Source organism: Hyla sarda, chromosome 1 (genome assembly GCF_029499605.1).
Source record: "Hyla sarda isolate aHylSar1 chromosome 1, aHylSar1.hap1, whole genome shotgun sequence".
In the NCBI taxonomy this organism is placed as follows: domain Eukaryota; kingdom Metazoa; phylum Chordata; class Amphibia; order Anura; family Hylidae; genus Hyla; species Hyla sarda.
The window spans coordinates 464,580,416-464,599,509 of NC_079189.1; the positions used below are offsets into that span (position 1 = coordinate 464,580,416).

Genomic DNA, 19,094 nt, shown 5'->3' on the forward strand with positions numbered 1-19,094 from the left:
CCCCCCCCCCACATGTGACCCTATTTTGGAAACTGCACCCCTCACAGAATTTAATAAGGGGTGCAGCGAGTATTTACACCCCACTGGCGTTTGACAGATTTTTGGAACAGTGGGCTGTGCAAATGAAAAATTACATTTTTCATCTTCACGGACCACTGTTCCAAAAATCTGTCAGACACCTGTGGGGCGTAAATGCTCACTGTATCCCTTATTACATTATGTGAGGCGTGTAGTTTCCAAAATGGGATCACATGTGGGTATTTATTTTTTTGCGTTTATGTCAGAACCGCTGTAAAATCGTCCACCTCTGTGCAAATCACCAATTTAGGCCTCAAATGTACATGGTGCGCTCTCACTCCTGAGCCTTGTTGTGCTCCCGCAGAGCATTTTACGCCCACATATGGGGTATTTCTGTACTCAGGAGAAATTGCGTTACAAATTTTGGGGGTCTTTTTTTCCTTTTAACACTTGTGAAAATAAAAATTATGGGGCAACACCAGCATGTTAGTGTAAAATTTTTTATTTTTTTTACACTAACAAGCTGGTGTAGCCCCCAACTTTTCCTTTTCATAAGGGGTAAAAGGAGAAAAAGCCCCCCCAAAATTTGTAGTGCAATTTCTCCTGAGTACGGAAATACCCCATATGTGGCCCTAAACTGTTTCCTTGAAGTACGACAGGGCTCTGAAGTGAGAGAGCGCCATGCGTATTTGAGGACTAAATTAGGGATTGCATAGGGGTGCACATAAGGGTATTGTACACCAGTGATTTCCAAACAGGGTGCCTCCAGCTGTTGCTAAATTCCCAGCATGCCTGGACAGTCAGTGGCTGTCCGGAAATGCTGGGAGTTGTTGTTTTGCAATAGCTGGAGGCTCCGTTTTGGAAACACTGCCATACAATACGTTTTTCATTTTTATTGAGGGGGGGGGGGGGGGGTCGGTATAAGGGGTGTATTTGTAGTGTTTTACTCTTTATTATGTGTTAGTGTAGTGTAGTATTTTTAGGGTACATTCACACTGGCGTGTTACGGTGAGTTTCCCGCTAGGACTTTGTGCTGCGGTGAAAAATTTGCCGTAGCCCAAACTTGAAGCAGAAAACTTACTGTAAACCTGCCCGTGTGAATGTACCCTGTATGTTCACATGGGGGGGGCATGTACTGACAGACCGTGCATGCTGGGAGTTGTACTTTTGCAACAGCTGGACACACACTGGTTGGAAAACCTTCAGTTAGGTTCTGTTACCTAACTCAGTATTTTCAACCAGTTTGCCTCCAGCTGTTGCAAAACTACAACTGACAGCATGTACTGATCGCCGAAGGGCATGCTGGGAGATGTATTTATGCAATAGCCGGAGGAACGCAATTACAACTCCCAGCATGCCGAGACAGCTGTTTGCTGTTTGGGAATGCTGGGATTTGCAATTTTGCAACATCTGGAGGGCTACAGTTTTCGAGAACACTGCAAAGTGATGTCCAAACTGTGGTCCTCCAGCTGTTGCAAAACTACAAATCCCAGCATGCCCAGACAGCAAACAGCTGTCTCGGCATGCTGGGAGTTGTAATTGCGTTCCTCCAGCTATTGCATAACTACATCTCCCAGCATGCCCTTCGGCGATCAGTACATGCTGTCAGTTGTAGTTTTGCAGTCTGGGCATGCTGGGAGTTGCAGTTTTGCAACATCTGGAGGGCTACAGTTAGAGACCACTGTATAATGGCACACTAAGCATGGACAACAGAGAGAGGAGAAGAGGACTTGAGAACCAAAATTGTGGAAAAATATAAACAAACAATCTCAAGGTTACAAGTCCATCTCCAGAGATATAGATTTGCCTTTGTCCACAGTATTGTCAACATTATAAAGAAGTTTGCAACCCATGGCACTGTAGCTAATCTCCCTGAGGGTGGACGGAAGAGAAAAATTTATGAAAGGTGTCAACTCAGGATATTCTGGATGGTGGATAAGCAGCCTCAAACAAGTTCCAAAGCTATTCAAGCTGTCCTGCAGGCCCAGGAAACAACAGTGTCAGCGCAAACTATCCATCGACATTTAAATGAAATGAAATGCTATGGCAGGAGACCCAGGAGGACCCCACTGCTGACAAAGAGACATAAAAAAGCAAGACTACATTTTGCCAAAATGAACTTGAGTAAGCCAGAAATGGAGGACAATAAAGCACTGGAGAGCATTGACGTCAACACATGGGGTATTTCCATACTCAGAAGAGATGGGGTTTCAAATTTTGGGGGGCATTTTGTCCTATTACCCCTTGTAAAATTTAAAATTTGAGGGAAAACTAGCATTTTTGTGGAAAAAAAAATCATTTACACATCCACCTTTAACGAAAAGTCGTCAAACACCTGTGGGGTGTTAAGGCTCACTGGACCCCTTGTTATGTGCCTTGAGGGGTGTAGTTTCCAAAATAGTATCCCATGTGGGGTTTTATTTGCTGTTCTGGCACCATAGGGGCTTCCTAAATGTGACATGCCCCCCAAAAACCATTTCAGAAAAACTCACTCTCCAAAATCCCACTGTCGCTCCTTCCCTTTTGAGCCCTCTACTGCGCCCGCCGAACACTTGACATACACATATGAGGTATTTTCTTACTCGAGAGAAATTGAGTTACACATTTTAGGAAGATTTCTCTCCTTTTACCCCTTGTAAAAATGCAATAACTGGGTCTACAAGAACATGCCAGTGTAAAAAATGAAGATTTTGAATTTTCTCCTTCAATTTGCTGTTATTCCTGTGAAACACCTAAAGGGTTAACAAACCTTTTGAATGTCACTTTGAGGGGTGCAGTTTTATAATGGGGTCATTTGTGGGGTATTTCTAATAAGAAGGCCCTTCAAATCCACTCCAAAACAGAACTGGTCCCTGAAAAATTTCCATTTTGAAAATTTGCTGCCTCTGGCACTGGGTCACACTGTACAGCCCAATGTCAGAAAGCTGATTTGCCTTTGTCCACAGAATTGTCAACATTATAAAGAAGTTTGCAACCCATGGCACTGTAGCTAATCTCCCTGAGGGTGGACGGAAGAGAAAAATTTATGAAAGGTGTCAACTCAGGAAATTCTGGATGGTGGATAAGCAGCCTCAAACAAGATATTCAAGCTGTCCTGCAGGCCCAGGAAATAACAATGTCAGCGCAAACTATCCATCGACATTTAAATGAAATGAAATGCTATGGCAGGAGACCCAGGAGGACCCCACTGCTGACAAAGAGACATAAAAAAGCAAGACTACATTTTGCCAAAATGAACTTGAGTAAGCCAAAATCCTTCTGGGAAAACATCTTGTTGGACAGATGAGACCAAGATAGAGCTTTTTGGTAAAGCACATCATTCTACTGTTTAACGAAAACGGATTGAGGCCTACAAAGAAAAGAACACAGTACCTACAGTGAAATATGGTGGAGGTTCAATGATGTTTTGGGGTTGTTTTGCTATATTTTGAAGCCCTCTGAGGTCTTCCAAAAGTAAAAACATCTCAACTTTATGATGGAAACATAATGCTGGGAGTTGCTGTTTTGCAACAGCTGGAGGCTCCGTTTTGGAAACACTGCCATAAAATAGGTTTTTCATTTTTATTGGGGGGGGGGGGGGGGGTCGGTATAGAGCTTTTTGGTAAAGCACATCATTCTACTGTTTAACGAAAACAGATTGAGGCCTACAAAGAAAAGAACACAGTACCTACAGTGAAATATGGTGGAGGTTCAATGATGTTTTGGAGTTGTTTTGCTATATTTTGAAGCCCTCTGAGGTCTTCCAAAAGTAAAAACATCTCAACTTTATGATGGAAACATAATGCTGGGAGTTGTTGTTTTGCAACAGCTGGAGGCTCCGTTTTGGAAACACTGCCATACAATACGTTTTTCATTTTTATTGGGGGGGGGGGGGGGCGGTATAAGGGGTGTATTTGTAGTGTTTTACTCTTTATTATGTGTTAGTGTAGTATTTTTAGGGTACATTCACACTGGCGTGTTACGGTGAGTTTCCCGCTAGGACTTTGTGCTGGGGTGAAAAATTTGCCGTAGCCCAAACTTGAAGCAGAAAACTTACTGTAAACCTGCCCGTGTGAATGTACCCTGTATGTTCACATGGGGGGGGCAAACCTCCAGCAGTTTCAAAACTACAACTCCCAGCATGTACTGACAGACCGTGCATGCTGGGAGTTGTACTTTTGCAACAGCTGGACACACACTGGTTGGAAAACCTTCAGTTAGGTTCTGTTACCTAACTCAGTATTTTTCAACCAGTTTGCCTCCAGCTGTTGCAAAACTACAACTGACAGCATGTACTGATCGCCGAAGGGCATGCTGGGAGATGTAGTTATGCAATAGCTGGAGGAACGCAATTACAACTCCCAGCATGCAGAGACAGCTTTTTGCTGTTTGGGAATGCTGGGATTTGCAATTTTGCAACATCTGGAGGGCTACAGTTTTCGAGAACACTGCAAAGTGATGTCCAAACTGTGGTCCTCCAGCTGTTGCAAAACTACAAATCCCAGCATGCCCAGACAGCAAACAGCTGTCTCGGCATGCTGGGAGTTGTAATTGCGTTCCTCCAGCTATTGCATAACTACATCTCCCAGCATGCCCTTCGGCGATCAGTACATGCTGTCAGTTGTAGTTTTGCAGTCTGGGCATGCTGGGAGTTGCAGTTTTGCAACATCTGGAGGGCTACAGTTAGAGACCACTGTATAATGGCACACTAAGCATGGACAACAGAAAGAGGAGAAGAGGACTTGAGAACCAAAATTGTGGAAAAATATAAACAATCTCAAGGTTACAAGTCCATCTCCAGAGATCTAGATTTGCCTTTGTCCACAGTATTGTCAACATTATAAAGAAGTTTGCAACCCATGGCACTGTAGCTAATCTCCCTGAGGGTGGACGGAAGAGAAAAATTTATGAAAGGTGTCAACTCAGGATATTCTGGATGGTGGATAAGCAGCCTCAAACAAGTTCCAAAGCTATTCAAGCTGTCCTGCAGGCCCAGGAAACAACAGTGTCAGCGCAAACTATCCATCGACATTTAAATGAAATGAAATGCTATGGCAGGAGACCCAGGAGGACCCCACTGCTGACAAAGAGACATAAAAAAGCAAGACTACATTTTGCCAAAATGAACTTGAGTAAGCCAAAATCCTTCTGGGAAAACATCTTGTTGGACAGATGAGACCAAGATAGAGTTTTTTGGTAAAGCACATCATTCTACTGTTTAACGAAAACGGATTGAGGCCTACAAAGAAAAGAACACAGTACCTACAGTGAAATATGGTGGAGGTTCAATGATGTTTTGGGGTTGTTTTGCTGCCTCTGGCACTGGGTCACACTGTACAGCCCAATGTCAGAAAGCTGGGTTTGCGTCCGAGATATTGGGTCTTCCAACAGGACAATGACCCCAAACATACATCAAAAAGCACCCAGAAATGGAGGACAACAAAGCACTGGAGAGTTCTGAGGTGGCCAGCAATGAGTCCAGATCTAAATCCCATTGAACACCTGTGGAGAGATCTTAAAATTGCTGTTGGGAAAAGGCGCCTTCCAATAAGAGAGACCTGGAGCAGTTTGCAAAGGAAGAGTGGTCCAACATTCCAGCTGAGAAGTGTAAGAAGCTTATTGATGGTTATAGGAAGCGACTGATTTTAGTTATTTTTTTCCAAAGGGTGTGCAATCAAATATTAAGTTAAGGGTACCAATAATTTTGTCCAGCCCATTTTTGGAGTTTGGTATGACATTATGTCCAATTTGCTTTTTTTCCTCCCTTTTTGGTTTAGTTCCACTACACCAAGGGAATAAACATGTGTATAGCAGAACATGTGTTAGTGCAATCCTTTTCTGTGAAAAATACTTCATTTTCTAGAAAAATTTCAGGGGTGCCAACATTTATGGCCATGACGGTATATATACTCCCCATATCACTATATAACCCCTCCTTATCTTACTATATACACACATATATATATATATATATATATGTATAGAGGCAGCTGTAGAGGTGAGGCCTTAGGCGAAACTCATGCATGAGGCCCTGCGTAATTTTCTGCAGACTTTACATAGTGATCTGTTCAGCTGGGAGATGGTTGCGCTGTTGCTGCAGCACCAATCTTAAGTGGCGGCAGGGCAGATTTAAGATCAGGGGGGTAATTAATGTCCCATGGGTCCCATTGCAAATTTAAGCATGTACATCGAGACCACAATCACCAATAATGCCAGCATACAAGGAGGAATATTATTACCATACTGTTACTGAATAAATCCTGTACACTGAGATCAATATTACCAGTATATAAGGAGGGATATTATCACCATACATATTACCATGATACTGTTACTGACCAAATACTGTACACTGACCAATATTACCAATAATATCAGTATACAGGGAAGAATATTATCACCATACATATTACCATCATACTGTTACTGACCAAATCCTGTATACTTAGACCAATAGGTGATGTTTTCTATAATCGGAGTCGTTCACTTCTCCTTTTCAGATCAGTCACCATGATGACTTCTCCTAGTCAAGACTTGTCTCTGCAGAATCTGCCAGACAAACATTTTAGGTTCCTCTCTATAGCACCATCCCCACCTCTTTACAAATTCCCCATGTGTATTGGCCCATTTACTGTGACATCACTGTGTGTGCTGTATTATCCCTGTACTGTGACATCACTCTATATATTAAAGGGGTTATTCGACAGGACGGTTTTCTTTTCAGAATTATGCCCAAACCTAGTATATAAAATAATAAGCCTGTTCTCATCTCCAACAGCTCCTGCAGTGTCTCCATTGTCCTGCTCCAGTCCCCAGCTGCGATTCTCTACCTGAGCTGCAGTGTGACTCCTGGGCCTGGAGTAATATTCTGCCATGGCCAGTGATTATTTAAAAATGAAGGTGAGAGCGCTCCATGGTGCAATTAAAACAGGGACTTAAGGGTGGAGGAAAGAATATCAAAACTGCTCACCAAATGTTGTGCAGGCCCATACACAACAATGGTAATACACGTAAAATAGGTGTCCGCTGCCCACCGGCTCAATAGGATATATAGAACGATGTAGCTTCAAGATGTTTGCCGGCTCAGATAGGCACAGGAACCACTCGTAGGTAACAGGGTAGGAGATAAAAACTTTATTCCCAAGATGCAAAGCGTTTCACTGCGACTGCGCAGCTTCGCCTGAAGAAGCTGCGCAATCGCAGTGAAACGCGCTGCATCTTGGGAATAAAGTTTTTATCTCCTACCCTGTTGCCTACGAGTGGTTCCTGTGCCTATCTGAGCCAGCAAACCTCTTGAAGCTACACCGATTCTATGTGGCCAGTGATTGGCTGAGTGTGACACACTTGGCCCCAACGTCACTCCAGGCCACAACTCAGGTAGAGAATCACAGCTGGGGACCAGAGTAGGACACTGGAGACACTAGGTAAATACTAGGTATGGGCATAGTTCTGAAAAAAAAAAAAAGGAAACTCTCACCAGAGAACCCCTTTAACCCTGGACAGTGACATCACTGTGCATATTAATGGCGTACAAAGAAGACATGAAAGATGGCACTCACCATCCAGGAAGGTGCTTTATTGACTATGTACAAGCATCACAGGCACAGGCGGGTATGGCGATGTTGCGAGTTTCCCCCCGCCTCACATTGCCATCCCGGATGATACTACTCCTCAAGGCTGAGCATCACCGCTACCAGTTTGCCAAAGGTCAGTCCGGACTGTCTCCAATATTGTGAAGGCTAGATATCTAGTGACGTTAGTGCCAGATGCGAATCTTCATTATACCACAGTGCATATTAACACTGTGATGTCACTTTGTGTTTTAACCCTGTACTGTGACTTGCAGGGTTAATATGCACAGTGACATCACAGTACATGGTTCATATGCACAGTGACATCACAGTACACGGCTAATATACACAGTGATGTCAGCACAGGTTAAGCACAGTGATGTCACAGTACTGTGCACATTGGGGGTAGAATAGTGGAGCTGAGCATAGTGGACAGTGTGATGAGGCTTAGGGCGCCACTCCTCTCTCCCCTGCACTCTGCTAGCAGGGCAGGGACATAGCATCCACCACTTCTCTTAAAGTAGCAGAGGGGCTCAGAGGCGGCTCTTCCATTAGGCCACCGCCTCAGGCTGATCTGAGGCACAATCTTGCACTTGTGACAGGGTACAGGGCCAGTGCGTGGTCTAATAGAAGAGCTGTCTTTGACTATATACACTCCCCATATCACTATATATACACACTTTCTATATCACTAAATATACCCCCCAATACCACTATATATATATATATATATATATATATATATATACACACACACACACACACACACACTGCTCAAAAAAAATAAAGGGAACACTTAAACAACACAATGTAGCCCGAAGTCAATCACACTTCTGTGAAATGACACTGTCCACTCAGGAAGCAACACTGATTGACAATCAATTTCACATGCTGTTGTGCAAATGAAACAGAAAACAGGAGGAAGTTATAGGCAATTGGCAAGTAAAGAAGTGGTTCTGCAGGTGGTGACCACAGACCACTTCTCAGTTCCTATGCTTCCTCGCTGATGTTTTGGTCACTTTTGAAGGCTGGCGGTGCTTTCACTCAGTAGCATGAGACGGAGTCTACAACCCACACAAGTTGCTCAAGTAGTGCAGCTCATCCAGGATGGCACATCAATGCAAGCTGTGGTAAGAAGGTTTGCTGTGTCTGTCAGCGTAGTGTCTAGAGCATGGAGGCGCCACCAGGAGACAGGCCAGTACATCAGGAGACATGGAGGAGGCCATAGGAGGGCAACAACCCAGCAGCAGGACCACTACCTCCGCCTTTGTGCAAGGAGGAGCAGGAGGAACACTGCCAGAGCCCTTCAAAATGACCTCCAGCAGGCCAAACATATGTATGTGTCCACTCAAACGGTCAGAAACAGACTCCATGAGGGTGGTATGAGGGCCCGATGTCCATGGGTGGGGGTTATGCTTACTGCCTAACACCGTGCAGGACATTTGGCATTTGCCAGACAACACCAAGATTGGCAAATTCGCCACTGGCACCCTGTGCTCTTCACAGATGAAAGCAGGTTCACACTGAGCACATGTGACAGACGTGGCAGAGACACCATGGAGAACATTCTACTGCCTGCAACATCCTGCAGCATGACCAGTTTGGCGGTGGGTCAGTAATGGTGTGGGGTGGCATTTCTTCAGGGGACCACACAGCCCTCATCATCAGGAGCATGCCCAGGCATTGTAGGGAGATAATACGGGAACGTGGAAGCCACACACATTACTGAGCCTCATTTTGACTTGTTTTAAGGGCATTACATCAAAATTGGATCAGCCTGTAGCGTGGTTTTCCATCTTGATTTTGAGTGTGTCCATATTTAGACGTCTATGGGTTGATAAATTTGATTTCCATTGATAAATCTTTGGGTGATTTTGTTGTCAGCACATTCAACTATGTAAAGACGAAAGAATTTCATACGATTAGTTCATTGATTCAAATCTAGGATGTGTTATCTTAGTGTTCCCTTTATTTTTTTGAGCAGTGTATATATACATATGTAAGACACCCATAGGGCTGTATTTGTGCGAGGAGCGTAAGTATTTCATGCCCCCTGCACCTCTAGGTGGGGCTTATAGCAATTAAGTGAGGGGTGTGAGTATATAACTCCCCCTTTTCTTTCCAGGTGGGGCGTACGTGACGTTTGCGGAACCTGTCGATGGCCTCTCCAGTCCCAGCGTTGAACATATCAGGTTGGATTTTTCTATGTAACTGCGGTTTTCCCTGACCGTATTAAGCTTGGGGGAAAGGTTCCGTGGTGTACCGTAGCAGAGCAGTTTGGTCTTGAACCTGCAGAGCAAGTCTCCAGCATTCAGATATACAGCCGGGTGCTGCAGTGTTACTGGCAGGGACACCTCTGTCTGCAAGGCACTCAGATTTTCGTTCGGTGCTGTGTTGCTGTGGCGGGTATTTGAATTTACCGCCAATATTCGGCACTCAGCTGTTGCTGCGTTTACTACGGGTGTCGCAGTCCCGGTTTCTGGCGCAGCCCGTCAGCTACCTCAGTGCCAGATGTTTGGCACGCATCACCCGTGGGGACACAGAGTAAGTGTTTTTATTGCCGTGTACAGGGGGGAGTCGAGATGTTTTGAGGCCTGTGAGGATAGCCTGGTGTGGCAGAGGCGCGTGTCTGTCAGGAGGAGTAGGTTAGTTGAAGCAGCCAGTTAACATGATGGCTCACAGTAAGGGACCTGAGCTAGTTCAGGTCATGGGTCAGGTCATGCAATAACGGGAGCCTGTTGATTGCGCCTGCACTGAATCCCATTTTGCCTGCAGGCCAGACAGCACAGTCCGGTGGGTGGAGAGCTCCCCAGCTGTGCCTGACTTCAGCGTTGTCACACTAGTTTATACTTGTGGCACTACGGTCAATGTCAGTATTGCTATTGCCACACAGTTTCTGCTACTTGTATATACCTGTAGTTACTAATCAGTAACCCTTTCATCACCAATACCTTTGTGCGTAAGAGTGTGTGTATATATATATATATATATATATATATATATATATATAAAAAGTGTGGGTATATGTGTATATATATGTGTGTGTATATTGCGTGTACTACAGTTCATCACTACTTTGCACCACAGTAGCTTGGAGAGCATTTATGCCAAGCATACGTGCCTTGCGTTTATACTATGCATATGTTAAGCTTCATATTGTATGTTTCTAGTGTTTAAAAATAAATAAATAAACAAAAATATGTGCACACGTTCTTAGTGTTATGGAAAAAAAAGTTTATGCAATGCATACGATTATAGTGTTATGCTGTTTATTTGATGGGTAGCAGTTACATCGTTCATACACTCATTGCCTTCATGCTGTACGTATGCTCATAACTTTATACTGTTTACCTGCTGATAGCATTTATATTGTTTCATATATTCATCGCATTCATATCATACCTACGCTCGTGGCTTTACTGGCAAGTGTTTTAGCTCGTAGCGGTTACTATACATAGGCCCGTAACAGTTTATGTTCACACGCGTGTAGCATCGCTAACGTTCTTATGTAGTTTTTCTATATATATATATATATATATATATATATATATATATATACAGTGGAGATCAAAAGTTTGGGCACCCCAGGTAAAAATTTGTATTAATGTGCATAAAGAAGCCAAGGAAAGATGGAAAAATATCCAAAAGGCATCAAATTAAAGATTAGACATTCTTATAATATGTCAACAAAAGTTAGATTTTATTTCCATCATTTACACTTTCAAAATAACAGAAAACAAAAAAAAATGGCATCTGGAAAAGTTTGGGCACCCTGCAGAAGATTGTTCTCAATCATCATCTGGGAAGACCAGGTGATGTCAATCTCAAAGTTTTTAAATGCTCAGACTCATCTGACCTTGCCCCAATAATCAGCACCATGGGTTCTTCCAAGCAGTTGTCTAAAAATCTGAAACTGAAAATAGTTGACGCTCACAAAGCTGGAGAAGGCTATAAGAAGATAGCAAAATGTTTTCAGATGTCAATATCATCTGTTCGGAATGTAATTAAGAAATGGCAGTCATCAGGAACAGTAGAAGTTAGCCGCTGGGCTGGAAGTCAGCCGGCCTCTTCGCCACTGCGGGAGTGGGCGCTGCTGTTATACATTCCTAGAAGCCTCTAAACCGTGTGCCAGTGGAATGATAGATGGATCACCACTGACAGCAGGCTTCACGGGACCCATATGGTCTATGTTTTATAAATTCTTTATGAGCATATAGGACATTGGTTTTCTTACTGTAATATATATGTCATTTACTTTATATATCCCCTATATTTTGCTATCACCCCTGAGGACGTCGCCAAACGGGCAACAGAAACGCGTCGGATAAGGGGAATTAGCCATCCTTTGGTATGATAAAGGAGGCTAAAGTGATAAAGGTTGTGCTGATATCAAACAAATGAGCACCCTTGGTTTAAAAATATTGTTAAATGAGAAATATTTTTAACAGCTCTATTATTTACGGGACATATACTACTATATGAGTACGTTTACACTAATTACTTTGGAGATTTTACTCATACATTAAAAGTTATGTTTTAGGCACCTCAAACACTAGTTATTATTTTGGTCTAACTGGTAGTACCTTATATTCTTTATGCCTTGAGGATTACTGATAACAGCGGTCGTGTACAGGACCTATATTGTTGTGCGATAATACAGTGGAAGTTAAAGCAAGATCTGAAAGACCAAGAAAAATATCAGACAGAACAGCTAACAGGATTGTGAGAAAAACAATTCAAAACCCACATTTGACTGCACAATCCTTCCAGAAAGATCTGGCAGACAATGGAGTTGTGGTACACTATTCCACTATAAAGAGATACTTGTACAAATATGGTCTTCATGGAAGAGTCATCAGAAGAGAACCTTTTCTACATCCTCACCACAAAAATCAGCATTTGAACTTTGCAAATGAACATATAGACAAGCCTGATGAATTTTGGAAACAAGTTCTGTGGACTGATGAGGTTAAAATTTAACTTTTTGGCCGGAATGAGCAAAGGTACATTTGGAGAAGAAGGGGAACAAAATTTAATTAAAAGAACCTCTGTCCAACTGTTAAGCATGGGGGTGGATCAATCATGCTTTGGGGTTGTATTTCAGCCAGTGGCACAGGGAACATCTCACGAGTAGAAGGAAAAATGGATTCAATAAAATTTCAGCAAATTTTGGATGCTAACTTGATGCCATCTGTGAAAAAGCTGAAGTTGAAGAGAGGATAGCTTCTACAAATGGATAATGATCCTAAACACACCTCGAAATCCACGGGGGATTACATCAAGAGGCGTAAACTGAAGGTTTTGCCATGGCCTTCACAATCTTCTGACCTCAACATAAATTAAAACCTATGGATAGACCTTAAAAGAGCAGATTGTGACCTACAGTCCAGAAATCTCAAAGAACTGGAAGACTTTTGTAAGGAAGAATGGGCAAAAATACCTCAAACAAGAATTGAAAGACTCTTGGCTAGCTACAAAAAGTGTTTACAAGCTGTGATACTTGCCAAAGGGGGCAGTACAAGATATTAACTCTGCAGGGTGCCCAAACTTTTGCAGACGCCATTTTTTTGTTTTCTGTTATTTTAAAAGTGTAAATGATGGAAATAAAATCTAACTTTTGTTGACATATTATAAGAATGTCTAATCTATAATTTAATGCCTTTTGAAGATTTTTCCATCTTTCCTTGGCTTCTTTATGCACATTAATACAAATTTTTACCTAGGGTACCCAAACTTTTTATCCCTACTGTATATAGGTTCTATACTGTTCACATGTAGTATTCACTGTACATAGCTTTTATGCTGTACATACACTCGTAGCGTATTGTGAATTTATAAATTCTTTACATTCTCACGGTACATACGCTCCCAGCACTTATATTATACATGAACTAGTACACAGCATTGTTGATACATACAGCCATAGTTTGTAGTTCTATGCATTTGTTCATAGTTATCTTGGTGCATACGTGTGTAGCCTCCAAAGTAGGTATGTTTATTATGTGCATACGTTCCTAGTGTTGTATGGCCGTTGCATTTCTTGCTATGTGTGAAAAGTACTGTATCAGGAGAGTCGTCCGACGAACGCAGATAGAATACTTTTCACACTTAGCGCTACGGGGCATATGTATTTAAATGCGCTCCGGGGGGCATATGCATATAAATACGCTGCGGGGGCAAGACATATATATATATATATTACAGCAGGGGGCAAGATATATAGAAGCACTAGGAGGGGGGCTAGACATATAGCGCTATATATCTCCTCCCCCCGCAGCGCTTCTATATGCCTTGCCCCCACAGCGCTTTTATAAACATATGGCCCCTGCTGCACACTCACAATCTTCACTTTAAAAACCCTGTTGGGAGCCCTGAATGGCCACTCGGTGCTGGCCATTCAGGGCTCCTGGCGGGGGATTTAAAAATGAAAGTAAAGACACTACATACATCGCAGGGGAGCGGAGCATGCCGCCCGCTCCCCTGATTAATGGCTTATGATCACATGAGGTCTCAGAGACCCGGTGTGATCAGTCCCTCAACCCCTGTACTACTACCCCAACATGGAACAGACTCTTTTCCATGATGGGGGTAGTAGTACAAGCACTAATGTAGCCTCCCAAGTCGTCTGCAGACTCCCGCAGCTGGGGGAACTACACTGATCAAAAAAATAAAGGGAACACTTAAACAACACAATGTAATTCCAAGTCAATCACATGTCTGTGAAACCACACTGTCCACTCAGAAAGCAACACTGATTAACAATCAATTTCACTTGCTGTTGTGCAAATGGAACAGACAACAGGTGGAAATTATAGGCAATTAACGAGACACCCCCAATAAAGGAGTGGTTCTGCAGGTGGTGACCACAGACCACTTCTCAGTTCCTATGCTTCCTGGGTGATGTTTTGGTCACTTTTGAATGCTGGCGGTGCTTTCACTCTAGTAGTAGCATGTGACGGAATCTACAACCCATACAAGTGGCTCAGGTAGTGCAGCTCATCCAGGATGGCACATCAATGTGAGCTGTGGCAAGAAGGTTTGTAGTGTCTGTCAGCGTAGTGTCCAGAGCATTGAGGCGCTACCAGGAGACAGGCCTGTACATCAGGAGACATTGAGGAGGCGTAGGAGGGCAACAAACCAGCAGCAGGACCGCTACCTCCACCTTTGTGCAAGGAGGAGCACGAGGAGCACTGCCAGAGCCCTGCAAAATTACCTCCAGCAGGCCACAAATGTGCATGTGTCGACTCAAACGGTCAGAAACAGACAGTGGAACGAGGGCCCCAAGTCCACAGGTGGGAGTTATGCTTACAGCCCAACACCGTGCAGGATGTTTGGCATTTGCCAGAGAACACCAAGATTGGCAAATTTGCTACAGATGAAAGTAGGTTCACACTGAGCACATGTGACAGACGTGACAGAGTCTGGAGACACCGTGGAGATTGTTCTGCTGCCTGCAACATCCTCCAGCATGATCGATTTGGTGGTGGGTCAGTAATGGTGTGGGGTGGCATTTCTGGTGCTTGCTAGAGGTAGCCTGACTACCATTAGGTACCGAGATGAGATCCTCAGACCCCTTGTGAGACCATATGCTGGTGCGGTTGGCCCTGGGTTCCTCCTAATGCAAGACAATGCTAGACCTCATGTGGCTGTAGTGTGTCATCGGTTCCTGCAAGAGGAAGGCATTGATGCTATGGACTGGCCCACCCGTTCCCCAGACCTGAATCAGGCACATCTGGGACATCATGTCTCGCTCCATCCACCAACGCCACGTTGCACCACAGAATGTCCAGGAATTGGCGGATGCTTTAGTCCAGGTCTGGGAGGACATCCCTCAGGAGACCATCTGCCACCTCATCAGGAGCATGCCCAGGCATTGTAGGTAGGTCATCCGGGCACGTGAAGGCCACACACACTACTGAACCTCATCTTGACTTGTTTTACGGACATTACATCAAAGTTGGATCAGCCTATAGAGTGGTTTTCCACTTTGATTTTGAGTGTGACTCCATATCCAGACCTCCATGGGTTGATAAATGTGATCTCCATTGATAATTTTTGTGTGATTTTGTTGTCAGCATATTCAACTATGTAAAGGCAAAAGTATTTCATTAGATTAGTTCATTCATTCAGATCTAGGATGTGTTATCTTAGTGTCCCCTTTTTTTTTTTTGGAGCAGTGTACTACTCCCATCATGGGAACTCCCGCAGCTGGGGGAACTACTACTTCCATCATGGGAGAAGTAGTCGTCCCGCAGCACTGCAGAAGTCCGCTGATTTCACCTCTTCTGAGCATGCTCAGAAGTAATAACAGTTCAAAAACGGATATTAAAAACTGTGTGCAAACGGATGACATTAAAGGTTCATCCGCTTGCCATAGACTTCATTGTTAAATGTATAATATCCGTTTCTGCATTCCAATACTGCATGCAACGTCTTTTTGAAGTAAAAAATAACGGATTAGGAACCAAACAAGTGCAAACAGCTTGCAAAGGACTGTAAAAAAAATCCCATTGACATTAATGGGTTCATTTACAGCCGTTTGCAAAAGGCAAGAACAGATTTAAGAACGGGCAGGAATTAACCGGGACTGATGTTAATGTGAACGAGCCCTTACATGCATCATTATATACACTTCCTATAACACTGTATACACTCTCTAAATCACTATATACACTTCCTATAACACTATAGTCTACCCTAGAAGTCTACCCACAGTCTACCCTAGAAGTCTGACAAATATGGTGATCACTCACTGTCTGTTATAGCTCTGGATCTCTTCACACTGGTCCCTTCAGGCCATAAAATGGCAGCACCTCACTACAGTGTTCTGTCCTTTTCATCTCCTCTCACACAGGCAGTGGCGTCTTCAGCATTCATATTTTGGGGGGGGGGGGGGCACACTGGGGGCAATTATAAAGCAATACATATACACCAAACAGTCACTGAGAACAGAGACGGACTGGTACTGAAAAGCAGCTCTGGCACACAAACCTAACCAGCCCACATATAGTATCACACTGTGGTAAAATTAGCTTTATTTGATCACACCCTTCAACACTACCTTACATATGCAAGTTATCATAACAACCCAAAGAAAAAAGTAACATTTGAGCATGGAAACAGCTAATAACATGGTCAAGCCAGGTGTACACTTGTTTTTTCAGTCAGGAACTAGTGTATGCTGCCACTACAAGCAGACCAATATGGTCAACAATACCACCATTCAGTGACCATTTAGCGGTCAGACATTAGGCCCTCTACAGAGTATCATCACCCTGCAGACTATACAAAAGAATACAGCCACGGCAGTCATTTAACTGTTTAAATGCTGCGATTAATAGCGGTTGTAACATTTAAACATTAAACGAGGTCATGAAGTGGTTTAACCCCTTAAGGACCACAGGTTTTTCCGTTTTTGCACTTTCACTTTTTCCTCATCACCTTCTAAAAATCATAACTCATAAGACTCATATGAGGGATTATTTTTTGTGCCACCAATTGTACTTTGTAATGACATCAATCCTTTCACCACATAATTTACGGCGAACCCAGAAAAAAAATATTTTTGGGGCAAAATTGTAAAAATAACGCCATTTTTTAACTATTGGGGGCTTCCGATTCTACGAAGTGCACTTTTTGGTAAAAATGCATTTATTCTGTAGGTCCATACGGTTACAATGATACCCAATTTATATAGGTTTTCTTTATTTGACTACTTTATAAAATTATAACTACATGCACCAAAATTAGTATGTTAAAATTGTCATCTTCTGATCTCTATAACTTTTTTATTTTTCCATATACAGGGTGGTATGGGGGCTAATTTTTTTGCACCGTGATCTGAAGTTTTTATCGGTACCATGATTGTTTTGATCTGACTTTTTGATCACTTTTTATACATTTTTTTAGGGTGTACCAAGTGACCAAAATTACGCAATTTTGGACTTTGGATTTTTCTTTACGTGTACACCATTGACCGTGCGATTTAATTAACCTTATACTTTTATAGTTGGGACATTTACGCACGTGGCGAAATGACAGTGGTCTCAGATTTTTCCCAAGTTGCAATGCGGCCGAGACCTGACTCACTAGTCAGCTGATGACAGGGAGCCTGTCTGCTTCAATGGGTGGATCAATCGTTTGGTGGGAGAGAGATTTATCTGCAACTAATGCAACAGCTGTAGGCACCCTGATTGAAAACCACAGGTCTTTGAATGGATGCAGCTCATTTATGTTTCAATGGGTGGGGTGGCTGATGTGTAGGAGGGAGGAAAATGGAATTATGGGATTTGTAGTCAAAATAAGAAAACGGAAACAGGAAATACCAGTTCCCAAAAAGCTATCCGCAGTATTATGGTAATCTCACAACATAGCCATTTAGTCCAAGACAAGCGCAGATCCTTCCTAAACATTTCCACTACTGTCTGCCAGGTACGTACTAAAATCACCTTATGGTGGATAACCCCTTTAAACTTTTAGTAAGGAAGAGGTTAATGTGTGTGTTTTTAAATATATATATATATTTTTTTTTTACACTTTTAGTCCTCTTAGGAGACATTTAGGAGGAATCATTTGATTCCTCATACAGATCAATGTGGTTCCATAGAACCACATTGACCTGTGTGCTCTGCGCTCGATTGATAAAGCCTGGTCCTGCCATGCTTTATCATTCACAGCGCAGCAGCCGACACAGGATGTGAGGTAAGCCCTCTGGCTACCTCAGAAGTGGATTACATCCCCCTCCCGCGCGCGATCGTGCCACCCCACTGGACCACCAGGGAGCAGTTAAAGTTACCTTTAGACACTGCTGTCAGCTTTGAGAGCGGCGATCTAAAGGGTAACAGCTGGCTGCGGCGATCGCCGCATGTCGGCTATTAACACCTACCCCCAGTAACCGGAATCAGCTGGGGGCTCGCTGGTATGGCGCGAGCTCAAGTCGTGAGCCCGCGCCATACCTGCTTAATGGCACATGGACGTGTATACACATCCATGGTCATTAAGGGGTTAAAAAAAGGTATCCAATAAATTTATAGATGCCAAAGTATGGCAACCGCCACAGCCTCTGTTTAATCTGTTAAGGACACAGGGTGTACCTGTATGCCCTGATCCCGCTATCACTGTTTGAGTACACTCACAAGCTGACTGTGCAAGATATACGGTGGGTCCTGACTGTTATCAGCAGCCAGGACCCAGGGTTAATGCCGGACATCACGATCGGGCCGATGCTGGGAGCTGTAGTCTTGGAACAGCTAGTGAGTGGATAGTGGATGTGTGCAGTGCGGCTGGGTGGGAGATGTGTGCAGAAACTTTGTCCCTGTACCCCTGAGAGAGCGTAGCGGGAATGGAGTGAGGCTGAGCCAGCTGTAAAGCAGAAAACTGTGTCCATGTGCAGAGGGTCACATTCTGCTATAGGGACACAGTTTTCTTCATTACAAGGTAAACAGTGCTGGAATCAGTGTCACCTGCACTATTACCCTGTACCAGCAGGTTAGAGCGAGAGATGCTACACAGTACACAGAGCCCTTA

At 43.4% G+C, this 19,094-nt stretch overlaps 1 protein-coding gene across 3 annotated transcripts in view; it reads right to left on the reverse strand.

Moving 5' to 3' along the window:
- The window catches only part of CDK2AP1 (cyclin dependent kinase 2 associated protein 1), a 44,326-nt gene that overhangs the window by 17,447 nt on the left and 7,785 nt on the right, over positions 1 to 19,094 (reverse strand). The window contains exon 1 of one of the 3 annotated variants that reach the window (XM_056535943.1): positions 7,557 to 7,735. The exons of the other annotated variants lie outside the window; for them this stretch is intronic. The gene's annotated coding sequence lies outside the window, so the exon portion shown is untranslated. Of the gene's footprint in view, positions 1 to 7,556; positions 7,736 to 19,094 lie in introns of those variants that run through there. 3 annotated transcript variants of the gene reach the window in all.